Here is an 18,841-nt window from a genome sequence, read left to right on the forward strand (position 1 = left end):
CATTCAGCAACTGTTCAGAAGCAAATGAATTATGTGAACAATTTCAGAACATGCATTTTCCCTTCTCCAGACATCAAAGACTCTTATTGCCTGTGCTAACATCTGATGCAAGCCCCATACTTTTGCCTGTAAATCACGCCTCTGAGCATGTGCTGCACAGGTAATTTAATGCTGTTACTGACCCAGAGCAGACCCCACTGTAAGCCCTGGAGAATAGCATTCAATTGAGGTCATCTCAGCTTGAACTGAACATGACCTCCACCCCTAGAACTAAATTAATAGGGGATGCTGTGTTGACCCAAACGGAAGGCCACTGGGCCACCTCTACAGGGTTGGTTGTATAAACACTGTTTCATTAAGCAGGTGTGACCTAAGAAAGTGGAAGAGATGATTGACGTTAGAGCCTGTGTCTTCTTGTTCTAAATTAGGCCCTGTTATAAAATGTGATGCTGGCCTCAAGATGCATTTGGAAAGCTGCTGCCATCAGTTTTGCCTTGAATTACAGTTCAATTCTGTGGGTTACGTCATTTTAATGGCCAGCTCATTTATATAATTTGATAAAGCTTCTAATAAATTTTGCATGACTTGCCAGCAACACATGTGGCTCAAGACCAGGATATTGATTGTTAAAGCAGGTATCGAATCTTTTGGTCTCCCTAATCTAGTTATAACCATGTTACCTTTAACAATTTGTCATTGGCTGAATTAACAGCATTACAGTGCCAGTGATCCAGGTTCAATTCCATCGCTGTCTGTAAAGAGTTTTTACATTCTCCTGTAAATGTGTAGGTATCCTCTGGGTGCTCCAGTTTCTTCCCACATTCCAAAGACATACGTGTTAGTAGGTTAATTGGTCATATGGGTGTAATCAGGTTGCGCCAGCTTATTAATCGAAAGGGCTTGTTACCGTGCTGTGTCTCTACATAAGCAGGTTTCCTACACTTGGTCTGTGTTAGAAATATAGAGCTGCAATTTTGATTGGAACTAGTCAGCCGCTGTCTGTAAACTAGGCATCGGGCTTCTTGCACATACAAATACAGGATATAGTGCTTGCTTCCATCTCCTGTGGCAAAGTGGTCAATGATGGATAGCTGTATGAATTATACTCAGTTTTGACAAAATCTCAGCAAACCACTAGTATACAAGTATAAAGCATTCATTATTGTGGACCTCCTGACTTTCTGAAGGCTCGTGATTTACTCCCAAAGCAGCTGATCTAGTCCCTTACAAAGATTGGAAAGCAGTCTCTTTGGTTGCTGGGGCTTTCAGCAGATTGTTGGGATTATCCAGACATGGCTGCTGCATTAATTTGATATGATCTTGCTGTTGATCTCATTACCTAGGTGTACAGTGTTGTTATCACTTGATTGGCTCAACTTCATATTCATAAAACAACAAGGACCTCAACCAAGCAGTTCATGGCATTTCGCGACAAGTGCAGACCGTCACAAAATTCAGGAAAAACAAAACACAATGAAGCAAAATTGCCTCATGAAAAATATATTTGAATATCTCTGTTGCTATCTTGAATTGAACACTAATTTTAAGATGTACTACTGAAAGCTAAATTTTACTATAATGTATTAAAATTATTTAAGTTCAACTTCAAGATCAGACATCGGGGCAGCTACGTGGCTTCGAATGCAGGACTATGTTTCAACCTGTGAGTTTGCCTGCTGCAGCAGTCCAGGAGAGGAGACACTGGAGGCGGTGTAGCATGGCGTCCATGCTGGGTTGGGGGCCGGCCCTCCCATTGGTACTGCCCTCCAGTGTTCGATCAGTGGAATGACAAGCTGGATTGCGCTGGATCATGCATGCATATGTTCGTCAGCACACTGCTGAGAAGTGCTTGTTCTTGCCGATAACATCCATGCACCGTCAGTTTACGGGGCATGTCACTCAGGGAGTTGGGCTACATATATTTTGTATGGCTGTGCGTTCACTTGCCAACTTGTATGTGCTATATGTGCCTTGTGCTGTGTATGACTGTTGGTACAGTGTTTTGTACCTTGACTCCGGAAGAACACTCTTAATTTGGCGATATTCATGGGTATTCATGTATGGTTGAATGATAATTAAACTTGAACTAATTTGATGCTGCTTAACTGTTTCATTTCCACATAATAGGTTTGGCTCTTCACTAATTGATTTGCATCTGCAATCTCATCATTATTTCAGATCTCCTATGTGACATGCCTCACCCCTACTCTGTGTCTGCTATATTTTATTGTGCTTCTCACATCCACCTCTCCAAATTGTATTTTTGCAATCTCCACTCAGTGTCTCTACTCCACTCTGTCTCCCTTCCTACACATCTTCTGTTCTACAAGTTTACTCTTATGCGTGTTATTTCCATTTTATTGCCATAAGGCCGCATAATTCTTCTGCATTATATAAGGAGCTTGTTAATTGGACATCCTTCTTCCACTGTGAATGTTGTCTTTCAACTGTTTGGAAGTTTAACAGTATAATTCGTTGTTTTCTACAGTAGCAGAAGAATCCTCAATGTATTTCACATTCCCCTACCCATCACTTAACAGCAGCTGTATTACTGAAGCATGGCTGCTCTGGGACTGATGTCATGCAATGATTGACACCACACATACAGAACTCCTCAGGAAAGGCAAAGCTGTTGCAGGAAACACTAGCAATGCATTATTTATATCCATAGATAAAACATAAAATAGATATTACAATGTTTTTGAAATAAAAATTACGCTACATTCTGAAGAGGACAGTTTCATTATGCTCTCAAAAGTATAATTCTGCAGAGGCATGTTGTGAAAGGCTTGTTCTTTCTTATATAAATAAAATACTACACAAATAATTCTTGTTTGTATGCTAGAGAAATCCAAATATTGTAAAGCAAATAACTTTGTTCTTGGGTGATTAGAAGATCTATATTAAAGTTAAGATGGAGACACAAGAGACTGCAGATGCTGGAAATTGGAGAAAGAAAAATATTCCAAAATTGGATGAAGGTATCAACCAGAAACTGTTGATTTCCACTTACAGATGCCGCTGGACCTACTGAGTTCTTACGGCAATTTGTTTTAAGCTTCATATTAAATTAATTTGGGCAAGTGCTCAGCAGCAATCTTTGTAGCTTATTCCTCTTATAGAATATAGAACATAGAACCAGGTTACCGCCCTACAACCACAGAGATCCTGGACCGTTGTGGATGGCTTCACTTACTTCAGTGCTGAACTGACTCCACAGACTATGGACTCTAGGACTTTGCAGCTCATGTTTCCAGTACCATTTGTTTACATTTTTTATTATTCATGTGCTGTCCTCTTTTGCACGTTGGATGTTTGTTGGTCTTTGTTATGTGTGGTTTTTCAAAGACACTACTCTATTTCTTTATTTCCTTTATTTTTTGATCCTTCTTCAGGACTCAGCCTGAAACATCGACTGCTTATTCATTTCCATAGATGCAGCCTGACCTGCTGAGTTTCTCCAGCACTTTGTGTGTATTGCTTTGAATGTCCAGCATCTGCAGACTTTCTTGTGTTAATAAATTTACTTTGAACTTTGAACTTTGAACATAGAACAGTACAGCCAAGGAAACAGCCCTTCAACCCAAGTTGTTGTTTCAAACTAATTAAACTAGTAATTAAATGTCTAAATAATCTCATCCATTCTGCCTACACAATATCGATATTCCTCCATTCTCTACATGTCCATGTGCCTCTCTAAGACTCTGTTAAATGCTTCTGCCATATTTGCCTCCACGACCACTGCGGGCAACACGTTTCAGGCACCCATTACTCTGGAAAAAGCTTTTTCCCGTACATTTCTTTTGAACTTAACCCCTCTCACCTTAAATGAATGTCCTCTTCAATTAGATATATTGAAAAAAATTACCAACTGTCTATATATTCTATCTATGCTTCTCAGAATCTAATGTAACCAGCTGACTGTTGAATATCATTTTTTATTGTTAGAGTGCAATTATGTATTTACCCTGGTAATGCTAAAATAGCTGCCTGTGCCTTTAAGAGAAAATGGTGATGTCGTTGTGCGAAGTTCCTTATCAGCCTAGTAGCGTGAGTGAGAAGAACTTGTTTCAGGGTCCAGCCTATATGTGTTCGGATATTAAGCACATGTGTGCCAAAGTGAGTATACCTCTCAGATAAAATAAGATACATTTATTCATATTTTTGATGTTGTGTATAAGATAAAGGGTTGGTGGGATTCTAATGTTGTCTGTATATATTTTTTAGAATTGCCACTACTGTATTGGTTTTGTATATTTTGTTTTAGTTATTTGCATACTGTATGCATAACAAGGGTGTGGTCCGAAATTAAACTGAAATTGTAACAGTGGGAACTGTTTTTTTAAAGTTTGTTTTGTCCTTTTTATTTTGATCTCCTCTTTCTGCATTAAAACATCTAAAACAGATAAAGGGGTTAAAGACCCAAAAAAGTATTTGTTGTCCTGCATGTGTATTTTTCCCCAGGCTACAATACTTATAAATCTCAATTAGGTCTCCTTTCAATCTTCACAGATCCAGAGAAAATATCCCAAGTTTGTCTAACCTCTCCTCATTGAACATGCTCTCTGAACCAGGCAGCATCATGGTAAATCTTTTCTGCAATCTCTGCAAAGCCTCCACTTCTGTTCTACTTTCAAAATAGTATTCCAGAAGCTGATGTATTGCTGCAACAAATACAACGAATTTCATGTCGTATGGCTGTGATAATAAATCTGATTCTAATTCTGATTTTCAGAAATCAAACAATTTAGTTTCATTTTTCTGCAAAATGAGATTTCATTGCTGATCATTATTGGGGGAAGCTGCATCAGACACATAACTAGACCAGGGGTCCCCAACCTTTTTTTGCACTACGGACCGGTTTAATATTGACAATATTCTTGCGGACCGGCAGACAAGGGGGTGGGAGGGGTGTTAATCACGACCAGAATATAGGTGATAAGACAACTATAAGTCACTTATAAGTGGCTAATGGTCTCAATTTTGTTTCTAAAAGGGTTTTTTAAATAAAAAATTTAATATTAAGCACAGCGCATATTTTCCTTGCATGAATAAGTCAATTATAAGTCACTTATAAGTCAATAGCATCATAACATTTTAAGTAACATTTGGATATTAAACTCACAGCACATATTTTCCTTCGTATGAACATATAAAATCATTACAACACGCCAATATCGCTGAATCAGTGGGAGCCCTGGGCTTATTTCCCTGCAATAAGATGGTCCCATCAAGGACTAATGGGAGACAGCGATATTCGAAGGGGTTCCTTATGTCCAGTCTATTCCGCAATTTAGTTTTCATTGCATTCATTGCAGAAAACCCCGCTTCGCAAAGATACGATGTTGGAAATAGGAGCAATGTTTTCAGTGTTTTTGTGGCTATCTTGGGATATTCAGCCTTGACTTTGATCCAGAATGCCGGCAGAGATGTTATGCCAAACATACTTATCAGCCCACCGTCATTTGCAAGCTTGAGGAGTTGATCTTCTTCCCGCGCTGACATGGATGATTCACTGGGACATTCACAAATGGGTCACGGACTCATTCCTTTGCACATCTTGGGTCATTTGTGGTTGGGAAGTAACGCTTGAATTCTGTCGACAGTGAAGATAGGTGATCACGCACCAGCTGTGAGAAGGACGGTGCAGCCTCAGTCTCTCCCAAAATCCCAGCTAATGTTGGGAACATGTCAAGTATGCCCCTGTCCACTCGCCATCCCTGCAGTTCCAGTTTGGCTTTGAAAGCAGACACTTTATCTGCCAACTTGAAGACAGTTGTCATTCTCCCCTGAAGTCCTCCACTATGTCATTGATTCTCCTTGAAACTGTGGTAGCTGAAAGAGAAACCTGTGCCATCTTGTTAGCTGCAGCTTCTCCCAACAGTTCATGGCACATGTCCTTGGCAGCAGGCAGAATCAATTCTTCACCAACAGTGAAAGGCTTCTTTGCCTTAGCAATACGGCCAGCCACTAAATACGACGCTCTCAGAGCAGCAGCATTTGTGGAGGTGGTGGCTCTCAGCACTTACTTCTGTTCCGCTTGCTCACGTTTTTTTCCGCTCAAAAAACTCAGTAGGTTTGTTTTTAAGTGCAGGGTGCTTGGACTCAAGGTGCTGAAGCAGTTTTGAGGGCCTCATTGCCTCATTAGACAGCTTGTCTCCACATATCACACACAGGGAGCTTGGAGCGTGCGAGTCACCAGTCGCAATAAAGCCATATTTTATGTACGACCTGTCGTATTTTCTGTTGAAGGAAGCTTTCTTTTTTTTTGCAGTGTTGGCCTCAACTGTCTCTGCGTTATCATCATCGTTAGGCCTTTTATGTCCCCTACCACCTCTTCCAAAGAAACTCTCAAGCGACGTTTGCTTTTTACACATCGAGTAGTTGTAGGTTAATGACCGACTGATGACCTCACGTGGGTAATGACCTCGTGTGCGTAATGGCTTTGCGTGCATTCAAGTTCATCAGAGGGCGTGACAAGGAATGAGGAAAGGTGCAGCTGACTCATATCGTTTCGTATTGCCAAATCATACCGTTTCCTCGCGGCCCGGTAGCACATGCTTTGCGGCCCGGTACCGGTCCGCAGCCCGGTGGCTGAGGACCGCTGGACTAGACTGAGCAAGTGTATACACTATTAACGTTAGTGACACTGATGTTTTACCAATGTTAAAAGCAACAAAAACAGGAAGTGGAGGAAATACTCAGCAGGTCAAGCATCATCTGCAAAGTGAGGATCAAAGTCTCAGTCCAGAATACCAATTCTTATTCCTTTCCATAGATGCTGCCTGACCTCCAGCATTTTGTGTGTGTTGCTTTGGATTTCCAGCATCTGCAGATCCTCTGCTGTTTGTAGTTTGAATTACCCAAGTTGTAGTGATACTGGCTGAGGCATGATGAAGGGAGGTCGTGGGTGATGAAGGCCTGTCAATCACAACTGCTCTGCCTGGAGGATGTGTGGAAGGAGTGAGATGAATGAGGTTAAAAAAAACAGTAGTAACAGCAACAGAGAATTATTTTTCGTAGTATTTCGCTGAAAAAGAGTAATTCCAATGGTTACCTCGGTGTTGTCTATGCTGGTAGCACTTATGATTGTGCATGCTGCTATAAATGTAGTAGGCCACACAAGGTAGGTTCAGCAGCAGGAATCATCAGCAAAGAGCTTATTACTAATCAAGAGACATCGTACATCCTGCCCAGGTCTCCCTGATGAGTGATATACACACAATGGCCACCTTATTAGGTATCTCCTTGTGCCTAATAAAATGGTCTCTGAGTGTATGCTTGTGGTCTTCTGCTGCTGTGTCCATCCACTTCAAGGGTTGATATGTTGAGCATCCAGGGGTGCTATTCTACACACCACTGTTACAACGAGTGGCAATTTGAGTTACTGACATCTTCCTCTCAGTAAGAAACTCTCCGGTCATTCTTCTCTGACCTCTCTCATTAACAAGGCATTTTCATCCACAGAATTGTCACTCACTGGATTTTGTTTTTTTTTTGTTTTCTGCACAATTCTCTGTAAACTCTAGAGACAGTTGTGCATAAAAACCCTCAGGAGATGAGCAGTTTCTGATACAGCAAACTACCCGTCTGATACCAACAATCATTTCACTTCTTCTCCATTCTGATGTTTGGTCTGAACAACAACTGAACCTCTTGACCATGTCTGTGTACTTTCATGCATTGAGGTGCTGCCACATCATTGGCTGACCAGACATTTGTATTAACGAGCAAGTGTATAGATGTACCTAATAAAATGGCCACCGATTGTATTTACAGTTCCGATTTTTCATTGAGATGTATGACATTCTGTGGGGAGACATTTGACCTTGTTCTTGTTCATGGATTGCTCTCTGCATGGAGCTCAATGTCATGCTGACTTTCATCTTTCTTGCACCAGTTTCTTTCCAAATGGCCCTCGGACGGAGGTCCCAGAGGAAGTGGAATGGAATGGAGACTTTCAGGGTAGTGGAGCTGGCAGAGGAGTGGGATCTCCCAGGTGGGTAAGGAGAAAACTATTTTGGTGGGAGGCAAGAAGGGAAATGGATGAGTTATTTCTGCAGGAAAGAGGAAATATGAACTCTTGGGGGGGAAGGGTGATGTGTGGCTAGGTGGGGGTGGGGGGACAGGAGAGTGAGATATTTGGTCCTCCAAACTTTCTGCTCACCACAACAACAGCAAGATTATGCACACACTGCATTTATGAAGGACATTATTTTGTTTGCTTTCAGTTTCATTGGAGAGCAGGCAGTATCTCATGTTCTGGGATTTGCCTGACACAGGAAGGTTTTTGATTCCCTCATTATGTTTGGATGATGAGAAGAATTTTCTCATGGTGAATGATCTGCTTCTGGGGAGCACACACAACTCATTTATCCCAAGAGAGAGCAAATTGCTTGATATCCACTGGAGACACAAGAGACTAGATGCTGGAATCTGCAGCAACAAACAAACAAAATGTGGCAGCAATTCAGCTGCTTGAGCAGCATCCGGGGGAGGAAAAGAATTATTGATGTTGGGATTCAAGGCCTTAATATGTTTTCTGTGGCTGGTGCAGTTCTGATGAAGAATCCCAAGGTATAATGACTACGCTTGCTACTGATATCACTATGCTCTGCAGCCGCAACAGACGAGAACTTTTCAATGAGAGTCATGAAGGTAATGGGATGAGAAACCATGGTATTCCTGATAACGATATTTCATTGGGTACATCCGGGACATCGCACAGTGACTTCATCATCATCTGCTCTGTGTTTATGTGACTTTCCTCTCCAACATATCATTCTCTGCATCTTCCGCCATTTCCAACAGAATTGCACTACCAGGCACATCTTCTCTTCCCCTCCCCTCTCTGCCTTCCCCAGGGATCATTCTCTCTGTGAGTCATTTTCCCACCAATCCCCCTCCAGGCACTTACCCCTGCATCCACGTGGAGTTACAGTTGCCCCTACCCTCCTCATTCACCATCATTTAGGGCTCTAAAACTTCCTTTCAGGTGAGGCTACACTCCGATTGTGAATCCATTGGTGTCATTTACTGTATTTGGTGCTCCTGATGAAGGTTCCTCTATGTTGGTTAGATCCAGTGCAGACGGTGGGGGGGGGGGGGATGCTGGGGTGGGGGGATGTATCTGTCGAGCACCTTTGCTGTACCAGGCAGCGGCCAGCCACTTAATTCCACTTCACATTCCCACATGGACATGTCTGTCTACAACCTCCTCTACTACCAAGTCACTTGAGAGCCCATAAGTAGATCAACAGAACGAAGACCATCATCCTTGACCTCGAGGGATAGCCACTATGACTACTAAGTTGAAGCTATACGCAGATTAGAGGAAGGTTACCTTATATTCAACCTTTGTAGTCTCCAACGTAATGACGTGACATCAATATCTCTAACTTTTGAAAGCCATTCCTCTCTCTCTTCCCTTTTTTCCCCTTTATCCCACCTGATCACCTTTTTCTCCTCCTCGCCCTCTCCATCTGCCATGACCCCCACGTTCCTCACACCTGTCACCTCCAGCTTCTTATATCATTCCCACTCTCTCCCCACCCTTACCTGCCTATCACACCATCACCTGGATCCACCAAACACCCGCCAGCTCTTCATCCACCCCTACCCTCCACCTTTTAATACTGCCCATCTCTCCTCTTTCCTTCTAGTCCTGATGAAGGGTCTCAACCCAAAACATTGACTGCCCATCTCCCTCTGTAGATGCTGCCTGATCTGCTGAGCTCCTTCACCTTTTCGTGAGTTGCTTGAAAATCAAAGGCAGCATCTGCGGCTGGCAGAGAAAGGGCAGAATGCCCCGGAGCTTGAGGGCATAAAGAGGAACAGGAGCGTGAGAAGCATGACGGAAGTGGTTACCTTGCTCATCTGTCTCACTTCTCCTCTGAGCAGAGACGAAAGGCATTGTCTGCAAAGCACATCAGAAACTATTTAACAATGAGATGTTTTTCATCAAGAACCTGCAAAGTAAAATTCCCCAATGCAAACCAAGTGACCCACCCTCCCACAGCACAACCCTTAATACCAACAGAGTGCAGTAGTAATCAGCTGAGAGGACCCAGATGATGCATAAAATCCTCTCACATCCTGCCCAGACCCCCTTGTTCTGAATATAAAACATGAATGAATGACCGAGTAAGTTCCTGCTCCAATTATTTTAATAACTTGTTGCACCATTGCTTCATTTGTTGTGAGAGTGACACCTCATTTAAAGAACTCGGACCGCCACATAAAAATAATCTTTGTGACTGTTTCCTTTCTGCAGATGGAGATCATGGCGTGTCGATAATGTTAACACATCGTGTGAGGAGATGAGATCACTTTCTACGTTGCTTTATCGTTCTGGGGATTCTCACTCCTGTTGCTGCCTCTTGTTCGACAAGGCCAGGAGTCTTCTTGTCTCCTGGTGCCCAGGACTTTATTCTGGCAGGTAGCCCACTCGTCAGGGATGCATGAGCCTTAGTTGAGTGAGGGCGGTGTCTCCCACTCCTCTGCACCTTCTGCGTCCACCATGGCAGTTACAGTATGTGTTGTTCCAGCTCGACTGCACCTGGGGAGAGTATCTAATGGGGAAAGGCTAATGCTATTCTCTGGCTTCTATGCAACTTGCTGTTGGGTTTTGGACAAAACTGATTGATTGCCCATTTGGAAATACACAGTCTCAGTTTTATTGTTTGTTTCTGGTGTTAACCAACCACATGCATGCCTTAGAAACACTTCGATCTAATGCACTTTCACACCTTCTCTGTTATCTAATGTTATATTGGTTGATTTTGTCCAATTTCATGATTTTTAAAAATTCAGACGCGTTAAAGAGGAACATAAATAGAAGGATCCAATTCCTGAGAAAGTACAGAACTGTTTGATAAGGATAAGCATTTCAATTTATATATTACATACCTATTGAGGATGTCTCAATAGCCAAAAGTCCAATTGATTTGTCAATTAATTATACTTCTTCAAAGTTCAAAGTGCATTTATTATCAAAGCATGCCTACTATATACAACCTTGAGATTTGTCTCCTTAGAGCCAGACACGAAACAGAAACCCAATAGACCCACTAGAACCCATTAAAAAGAAGACTGTCAAACATCCAATGTGCAGAAAGAAACCAAATTGTCCAAACAATACAAGTAAGCGGGTAACATTCAGAACTAAAGTCCATGAAAGTGAGTTCACAGCCACAAAGCCAGTTCTCACTGCAGTGGGTTCAGGAGCCTGTTAATTGCAAGCCACAACCTCATTTCAGTGCAGAGATGAGTAAACTTCATGAGCAGTGAGCTCCCTCACCTCCGGCTCCGACACCTTGACCTTTTCAATCTGGCCCAAGCAGCAGTGTGTTCCTCACTCTTCGAACTGGGCCCTGCTGCTTCGATACACTCTTGGGCTCAGTCCCCGCCACCTCGATTCAGCTCTTTCCAATTGGTCCAGCACTTAAATCAGTCAAACGTCGACTCATTCCTCACTCTCGGGTCCGGGCTCCGCAACTTCAACTTTGTGCTCGTCCTTTATCTACCACTTTGAATCAGTTCCAAGCTCACTTCAGCAATGGCCAAACATTGGCTCATTTCCCCACTCTCAGGCTAGTTCCCTGCTACCTCAATTTGTTCTGTACATGCCATGCCATAACTGTCCTGCACCTTTGAAACTTCAGTTCACACTGCAAAGATGGCAGTTTGTATAGGCAGTTCAAAAGCTCAACTCCAAAATGGAAGTTACAGGCTATTGAGTGCAATGATCGTTTTTGAGAAAAAATTGTGATTACTAAAACAATTAGTAGCTTTGTATACAACCAGCAAGTCGTCACTGTACTTCATCGGCATCATCTTAAGCTGGATGATTTCTTCTCGGGTAAGGAAGTTTTATTTTGTATTATAATTGAAAAGAGCTAAATGTTCAGAAACCACTGCAAATCAACTTAATGCCAATGTAAAAACACCTTCTCAAAGTGTTCCAATGTTTCTGTAAAATTCTCCAAATTCACTCAAATGATAAGTGAACCAATATCATTATCCTGTCTGAAGCCAACTCCCTCCCTATCAGAATCAGATTTATTATCACCGGCATGAGTCGTGAAATTTGTTAACTTAGCAGCAGCAGTTCAATGCAATACATAATATAGAAGAAAATAAGTAAATTAATTACAGTATGTGTGTATTGAATAGATTAAAAAGCATACAAAAACAGCAATAATATATATTAAAATAGGGAGGTAGTGTTCATAGGTTCAATATCCATTTAGGAATTGGATGGCAGATGGGAAGTAGTTGTTCTTGAATTGCTGACTGCGTGCCTTCGGGCTCCTGTACGTCCTACCTAATGGTATCAATGAGAAAAGGGCATGTCCTGGATGCTGGGGGTCCCTAATAATGGACACTGCCTTTCTGAGACACCACTCCTTGAAGATTTTGTGGTTACTTTTGAGGCTAGTACCCAAGATGGAGCTGATTAAACTTACAACCTTCTGCAGCTTCTTTTGGTCCTGTGCCCTCCCCCATACCAGACAATGGCACAGCCTGTCAGAATGCTCTCCACGGTACATTGATAGAAGTTTTTGAGTGTTTTTGTTGACATACCAAATCTCTTCAAACTCCTAATGAAGTATAGTTGCTGTCTTGCCTTCTTTATAAATACATCAATATGTTGAGACCAGCTTAGGTCCTCAGAGATCTTGACACCCAGGAACTTGAAACTGCTCACTCTGTCCACTTCTGATCCCTCTATGAGGATTGGTGTGTGTTCCTTCGTCTTACCCTTCCGGAAGTCCACAATCAGCTCTTTCGTCTCACTGCTGTTGAGTGCCAGGTTGTTGCTGCGACACCACTCCACTAGTTGGTATATCTCACTCCTGTACACCCTTTCGTCTCCATCTGAGATTCTACCAATAATTCTACTCACCATTGAGTTCCCAGTTATTCTCATTCAGCTCACTATAGCTTGTACCCTCTCTATGCTTTACTTTATCCTCCTGATCCATCTAGTCCTTATGCACATCTCCCTCTTTCTAAACCCCCACCACCCTAGTTCCATTTTCCCCAGGTTCTTCCCCCTCCCCCACATGTTTCCAACTGCACAAAGACTCTTCCTCCTCACCTGGATCCACCCATTGCTTGCCAGCTCCTGGTTCACACCTCTCCCTCAACTCTTTATATTGCCTGTCTCCCCTTTGCACCCTCAGTCCTGGATGCAGGGTCTCAACCTGACACACCAACAATCGCATTACCACCGCAGATGCTGTCTTTTCTGATGAGGTTTCGAAAACAGTTTTTTTTCACCCAGACTGCAGTCTCTTGTGATTCCCTTGAGTATAAGAGTTAGTCTATCATGTTATGGCCGTTGAAGACACTGGTGAGACCTACCTGGAACACTGTGTGTAGTTCTGGTCACCACACCAGAGGAGGACATGATTAAAGTTGGGAGGGTGCTGGAATGATTCACAAGGATGTTGCTGGGTCCTGCCCTTTGCTTGAGTCACAAGGAGGGACTGTTTCCCCTCAAGTGAAGGAGGCCAGAAGGGTGACCATCTAGAGAGTTATAAGGTCATGAGTGTTGTGGCATGAATGAAATCACCAGAGAGACAAAGTCACTGGTAGATACAAAGCAGCTTCTTTATTCAACAAAACAAGGTACGGCAAGCATCATACGGAGGGAGACGCTTTCGGTGGATAGATCTGCTAGCCCAATGTGAGCTCGATATTTATTTGCTAAACACAAAGGACAATTCGTATTTACAAGTACAGACAATGCTACATACAAAACATCACACCTTCTGACTTCATCCTTTCCTCCTGACGCCAACATGTCTGGGTTGGTACTCACAGCCTTTAGGAGTGCAAGTTAAATCCACAATACATTTATTTGATGTTTTATGTGCTAGCATAGAGGACAATTAATATTATAAAGTATAGATAATAGTGTCTTCGAAACTACCTGTAAACTTCACACTTCCATCCGCAGCGTCTGGGCTTGTATTTCGGTATTCACAGCTTTTAGGAAATGCATAGTTGTGAACTCAATCCACAGTACTTTGTTAGATAGAAGACCGGTGGCCAGAGTCATTTAAGTGTGAATGAATCATCTACCCAAAAACTCTCTCTAACAATGAGCAACCTAAATAAGATTTGTGGTCATAGACTTTTATCCAAAGATATAGTCCAAGGCAAAGTCCAAGGTATAAGGAGAGAGGGGAAAGACTTAAAGGGATCCGGGATGTAGGATTTTCATGTATAGCGTCATGGTAATGTGGAATGAGCTGATGCAGGAAGAGTCAAGTGCAAACATAACATTTAAAATACATTTGGATTTGAACACATCTGCACAAAATGCTGTCGCAGGAAAGGAAAGCAGCATCCATCATCAGGGACACACCCACCACCCCTGAAATGCTCTGCTCTGTCTGTTGCCATCAGGAAGAAGGTACAGGAGCCTCAGGACTCTCACCACCAGGTTCAGGAACAATTACTACCCATCAACCATCAGGCTGTGAACCAAAGGGGATAACTTCACTTAACTTCACTTGCCCCATCACCGAAATCTTCCTACTGCCTATGGACTCACTTTACAGGACTCTTAATCTCTTGTTCTCAATATTTATTGCTTATTATTTATTTTTTATTATTCTTTTTTTCTTTTTGTATTTGCATAGTTTGTTTGTTGTTTGCACAGTGGTTGAACACCCAAGTTGGTGCAGTTATTCACTGATTCTGCTATGGTTATTATTCTATGGATTTATTGAGTATGTCCACAAGAAAATAAATCTCAGGTGACATATATGTACTTTGATAATAAATTTACTTTGACCTTGGATAGATTTGTGTATAGGTCAGACTTCGAGTGATATGAACCAAATACAAGCAAATAAACTAGCTCAGGGAGGCGTCATGGTCAGCTTAAATGAGAAGGGCAAGAGGGCCTGTTTTGTGCTATTCTAAAATTTATTTATTGAGATACAGAGTGGAGTCTGAACCTTTGAGCTGTGTCATCCAGCAACCCCAGATTTAACCCTAGTTTAATCACAGGACAATTTACAATGACCAATTAACCTACCCAATTGGTACATCTTTGGACTTGTGGGAAGAAACCGGAGCATCCAGAAAAAAACCAACATGGTCACGGGGAGAACGTACAAACTCCCTTACACAGGCAGTGCCGGGAATTGAACCCGGGTCACTGGTACTGAAAAGTGTGCTTACCGCTGTGCTATGGTGTTGACTGACAAGAGCCTGACTCTGACCACGCAGCACACATCTTTTGCTAGGCTGTTGAGGAAAAGCAGATGAAAGGATTTTTCTGCCTCATGATCTTATGTGCTTTGAATGTTAATATGAACTCGCAATCGAAATAATGCTGCAAGTAGATTTGTAAAAGTGTTAAAGCCCCAGGTCTCCTTGTGATTTTGGCAATTTAGATGCCACCTCTCCACCTCCTCTTTTTCTTCCTCTCCCAAAGTTTTCACCTTTACATCTTGTAAGTCACTATAAAAAAACCTTCAATGGAAAGATTTGAATCAGTAATGTAAGATCAGAAGAGAAGTCTCAAGGGTCTTGCTTTTATTACTGGTAATAACTTGACAACTCCCACACTGACAAAGCAGGCTCAGTAAAAGAGAGACACAGACAATGCAATTTGCACATAGGTGAATAAACGTATACTTCTCCATTACCTCTTCAGGTGACACCAATATGCCCTGAACAATTAGACAGGTACGAATGACTTAAACAGTAAAAAGGAGGAAGTATGGAATGAAAAGCAGAAGGAATTGAATATAGGTTGATTGTTAGACTAAAGAATTGGAATAAATCAAAGTTTAAGTGGGTGTGGGTCAATTATCTGAGACAATGAGCAGATTTCCCTCCATGGAATGCATGAGACTCATTTACAAAGCAGTTATGAAGACTGGTGAAAGAATTAAGAAATTGTAAGATGACGTTTTAAGAATTACGAAAGAACCAAGATACTTATTATTTTTTTCTTTAGCATTTGTCCATTTTGTTGTCGTTTGCACATTGGTTGTTTGTCTGCCCTGTTGAGTGGAGTCTTCCAGTGATTCTGTTGTGTTTCTTGGATTTACTGTGAATGTCCACAAGAAAATGAATATCCGGGTAACATAAATGTACATTGATAATAAATTTACTTTGGACGTGAAACTTCTGAACTTTTCAATAAGGCATCAATAACAGAAGCAAACCATTTAATTGAGTGGCGTTATTTGAAATCGTTCATAATGTAAATGATTTGTTTGACCGCTCCTGTAACATTTTGCTCGCACTCACCTTTGGTGATTCAGGTGAATTTTAAGATAATTAATTGTCCCTTTTCTGCCTCGACTCTAGGTGATCCCTCAGGACTGAGATAAATTTGTTTGTATTCTCGTTTTGTGGTGTTCTGAGGTGATTAATTTGAGAATTGCAGACTATCCTAAATATGGGTCAGGCGAGTAGATAGTTTGTAAGGTGGTGCATGCAGAGCCCCTGTGTGCTGTTAAGGATAACTTTTATTTGTCACGTGTACATATATAACTGGGGCATATTTAACATGTACACATTATAATTGGGGGCAGCTCGCAACATAGCAATCCACAACTTACTAACCCTGATCTGTACGTCTTTAGAACATGGGGCAGACTTGCACCCAGAGGAAACCCATACAGTCACAGGGAGAACATACAAACTTCTTATTGACAGCGTCAGGAAGTTAGACCATTAAGACATAGGAGCAGAAGTAGGCTATTTGGGCCATTGAATCTGGTCTACCATTCCATCATGTCTGATTTATTTTCCATCTCAACTCCATTCTCTTGCCTTTTCACCATAACCTTTGATGCCTTTAGTAATCAAGAACCTATAAACTCCACTTTAGATATACCGACTGATTTGGCCTACATTGCTGTCTGTGGCAATGAGTTTCACAGATTCACCACCCTCTGATGAAACAAATCCCTCCTTACCTCTGTTCTAAGTGCATGTTCTTCTACTCTGAGGCTATGCCCTTTGGCCTTAGGCTCCCCCACTATAGAAAACATCCTCTCCACATTCACTTTACCTAGGCCTTTCAATACTTAATATATTTCAATGAGATCCTCCCTCACTCGTCTAAGCTCCAGGGAGTACTCCACCGCCCAGGCCATGCTCTTTTCTCACTGCTGCCATCAGGTAGAAAGCATGAGAGTCTCAGGACTCGCACCACCAGGTTCAAGAACAGTTACTACCCCTCAACTATCAGGCTCTTGAAAAGCAGGGGATAACTACAGTCACTTACCCATCCATTGAGATGTTCCACAATCAATGATCTCACTTTAAGGACTCTTTATTGCATTATCTCATGTTCTTGTTATTTATTGCTATTTATTTATATTTGCATTTGTACAGTTGGTTGGCTTCTGCACTTTAGTTGATCTTTCATTGACCCTGTTATAGTTATTACTCTATAGATTTGCTGAGTATGCTCATAGGAAAACGAATTTCATGGTTATATATGGTGACATATATGTACTTTGATAATAAAATTTACTTTGAACTTTGAGTACAAGCCCAGAAGCATCAAACACTCCCCATAGATGAACAATGGTCTCCAGATTCTCCTTCATTACTTTGAAATGTGTGAGGCCAGAGATTCTCGGGTGTCACTAAAGATACTTCAGTCCTTCAAGGAAACTTTAAGCACACGTTTGAATCATTTCCTTTGTCCTCTTAATTTCTTCCTGTTACAGAGCTCAGAAAAGGGTGTCTACTTCAGGTGTCTAATGCTGGGCATACAAATGACATGACCAATACAATCTACTTGAAGAAGTAGAACTAGGAGCAACCAAGGTTGGAGATAGTGTCATAGACCAATACAGCAAGGATATAGGACCTTATGTCCAATGAGCCCATGTTGTCCACCCAACTAATCCCAATTTACTACAATCAGTCCATATCCTTGTGAGCCGTGTGCTTCAAATGCTACTACTGAACCTCTTCAACCACTTCATCTGGCAGCACATTCCATATACCCACCACCCTCTGTGTCAATTGCCCCTCAGTTCCCCTTTAAATCTTTCTCCTCTCATCCTAGATCTATGCCCTTTAGTTCTGGACTTTTCTATCCGAGGGAAAAGACTGTATCATTCACCTTATCTATGCCTCCCTGAATTTTAAGCATCTTCAATAAGGTCTTCTCTCATTCTCCTAGGTTCCACTGGGTGCTGGGTTGAGAGAAGATGCTGGTATTGGTTCACCTATCCTTCCAGAGGAAATGGAAAATTTTGCAGAAGGTTTGGAAACCCAAGTGACACAAATACTTGAATCAGGAGCAAAAAAAAAATGAACTGCTGGATGCAATCCATGGATTGAGACTAATGAAGATCCACGAAAACTGAATATTCCTTTCCCACAGAGTTGCTGCTTGATCCACTGAGTTCCTCCAACAGTTCTTTTTTTTTACAGAAAATGTGTGGGATATTTTCCCAGGGTCTTGAGATGAGAAACCGCAACATCAGACACATTTGGGAAGGCCATGAACTTCGTTTTAGGTCAGAGATCTTGAGCTTCAAGTACCCTTTTCCTGAATCAATTTAATGCTATACTTGGTCACTGAAGAGAGTGATTTTCTTCATTGCTCTTTGCTTTCACTGAGAGGTGTCTCCTGAGGTTTGGGAGACGCTCTGTGTTTTCTTGACCTTATTTGTCAGAGAAAAGTGTGGTTGTCTGGTAAAGGACCTTTGTCTCACAGATGTTTTAACTTCCATTGTTCTGAAAGCCTTATTGAATCGACAGTGATTGGAGATAACCACTGTGCTTTTGCAAATGAATCATCTTCACACCACAATTCATCTACCAAGGCTTGAGAAACCTT

Source organism: Mobula birostris, chromosome 17 (assembly GCF_030028105.1).
Source record: "Mobula birostris isolate sMobBir1 chromosome 17, sMobBir1.hap1, whole genome shotgun sequence".
Taxonomy (NCBI): Eukaryota; Metazoa; Chordata; class Chondrichthyes; order Myliobatiformes; family Myliobatidae; genus Mobula; species Mobula birostris.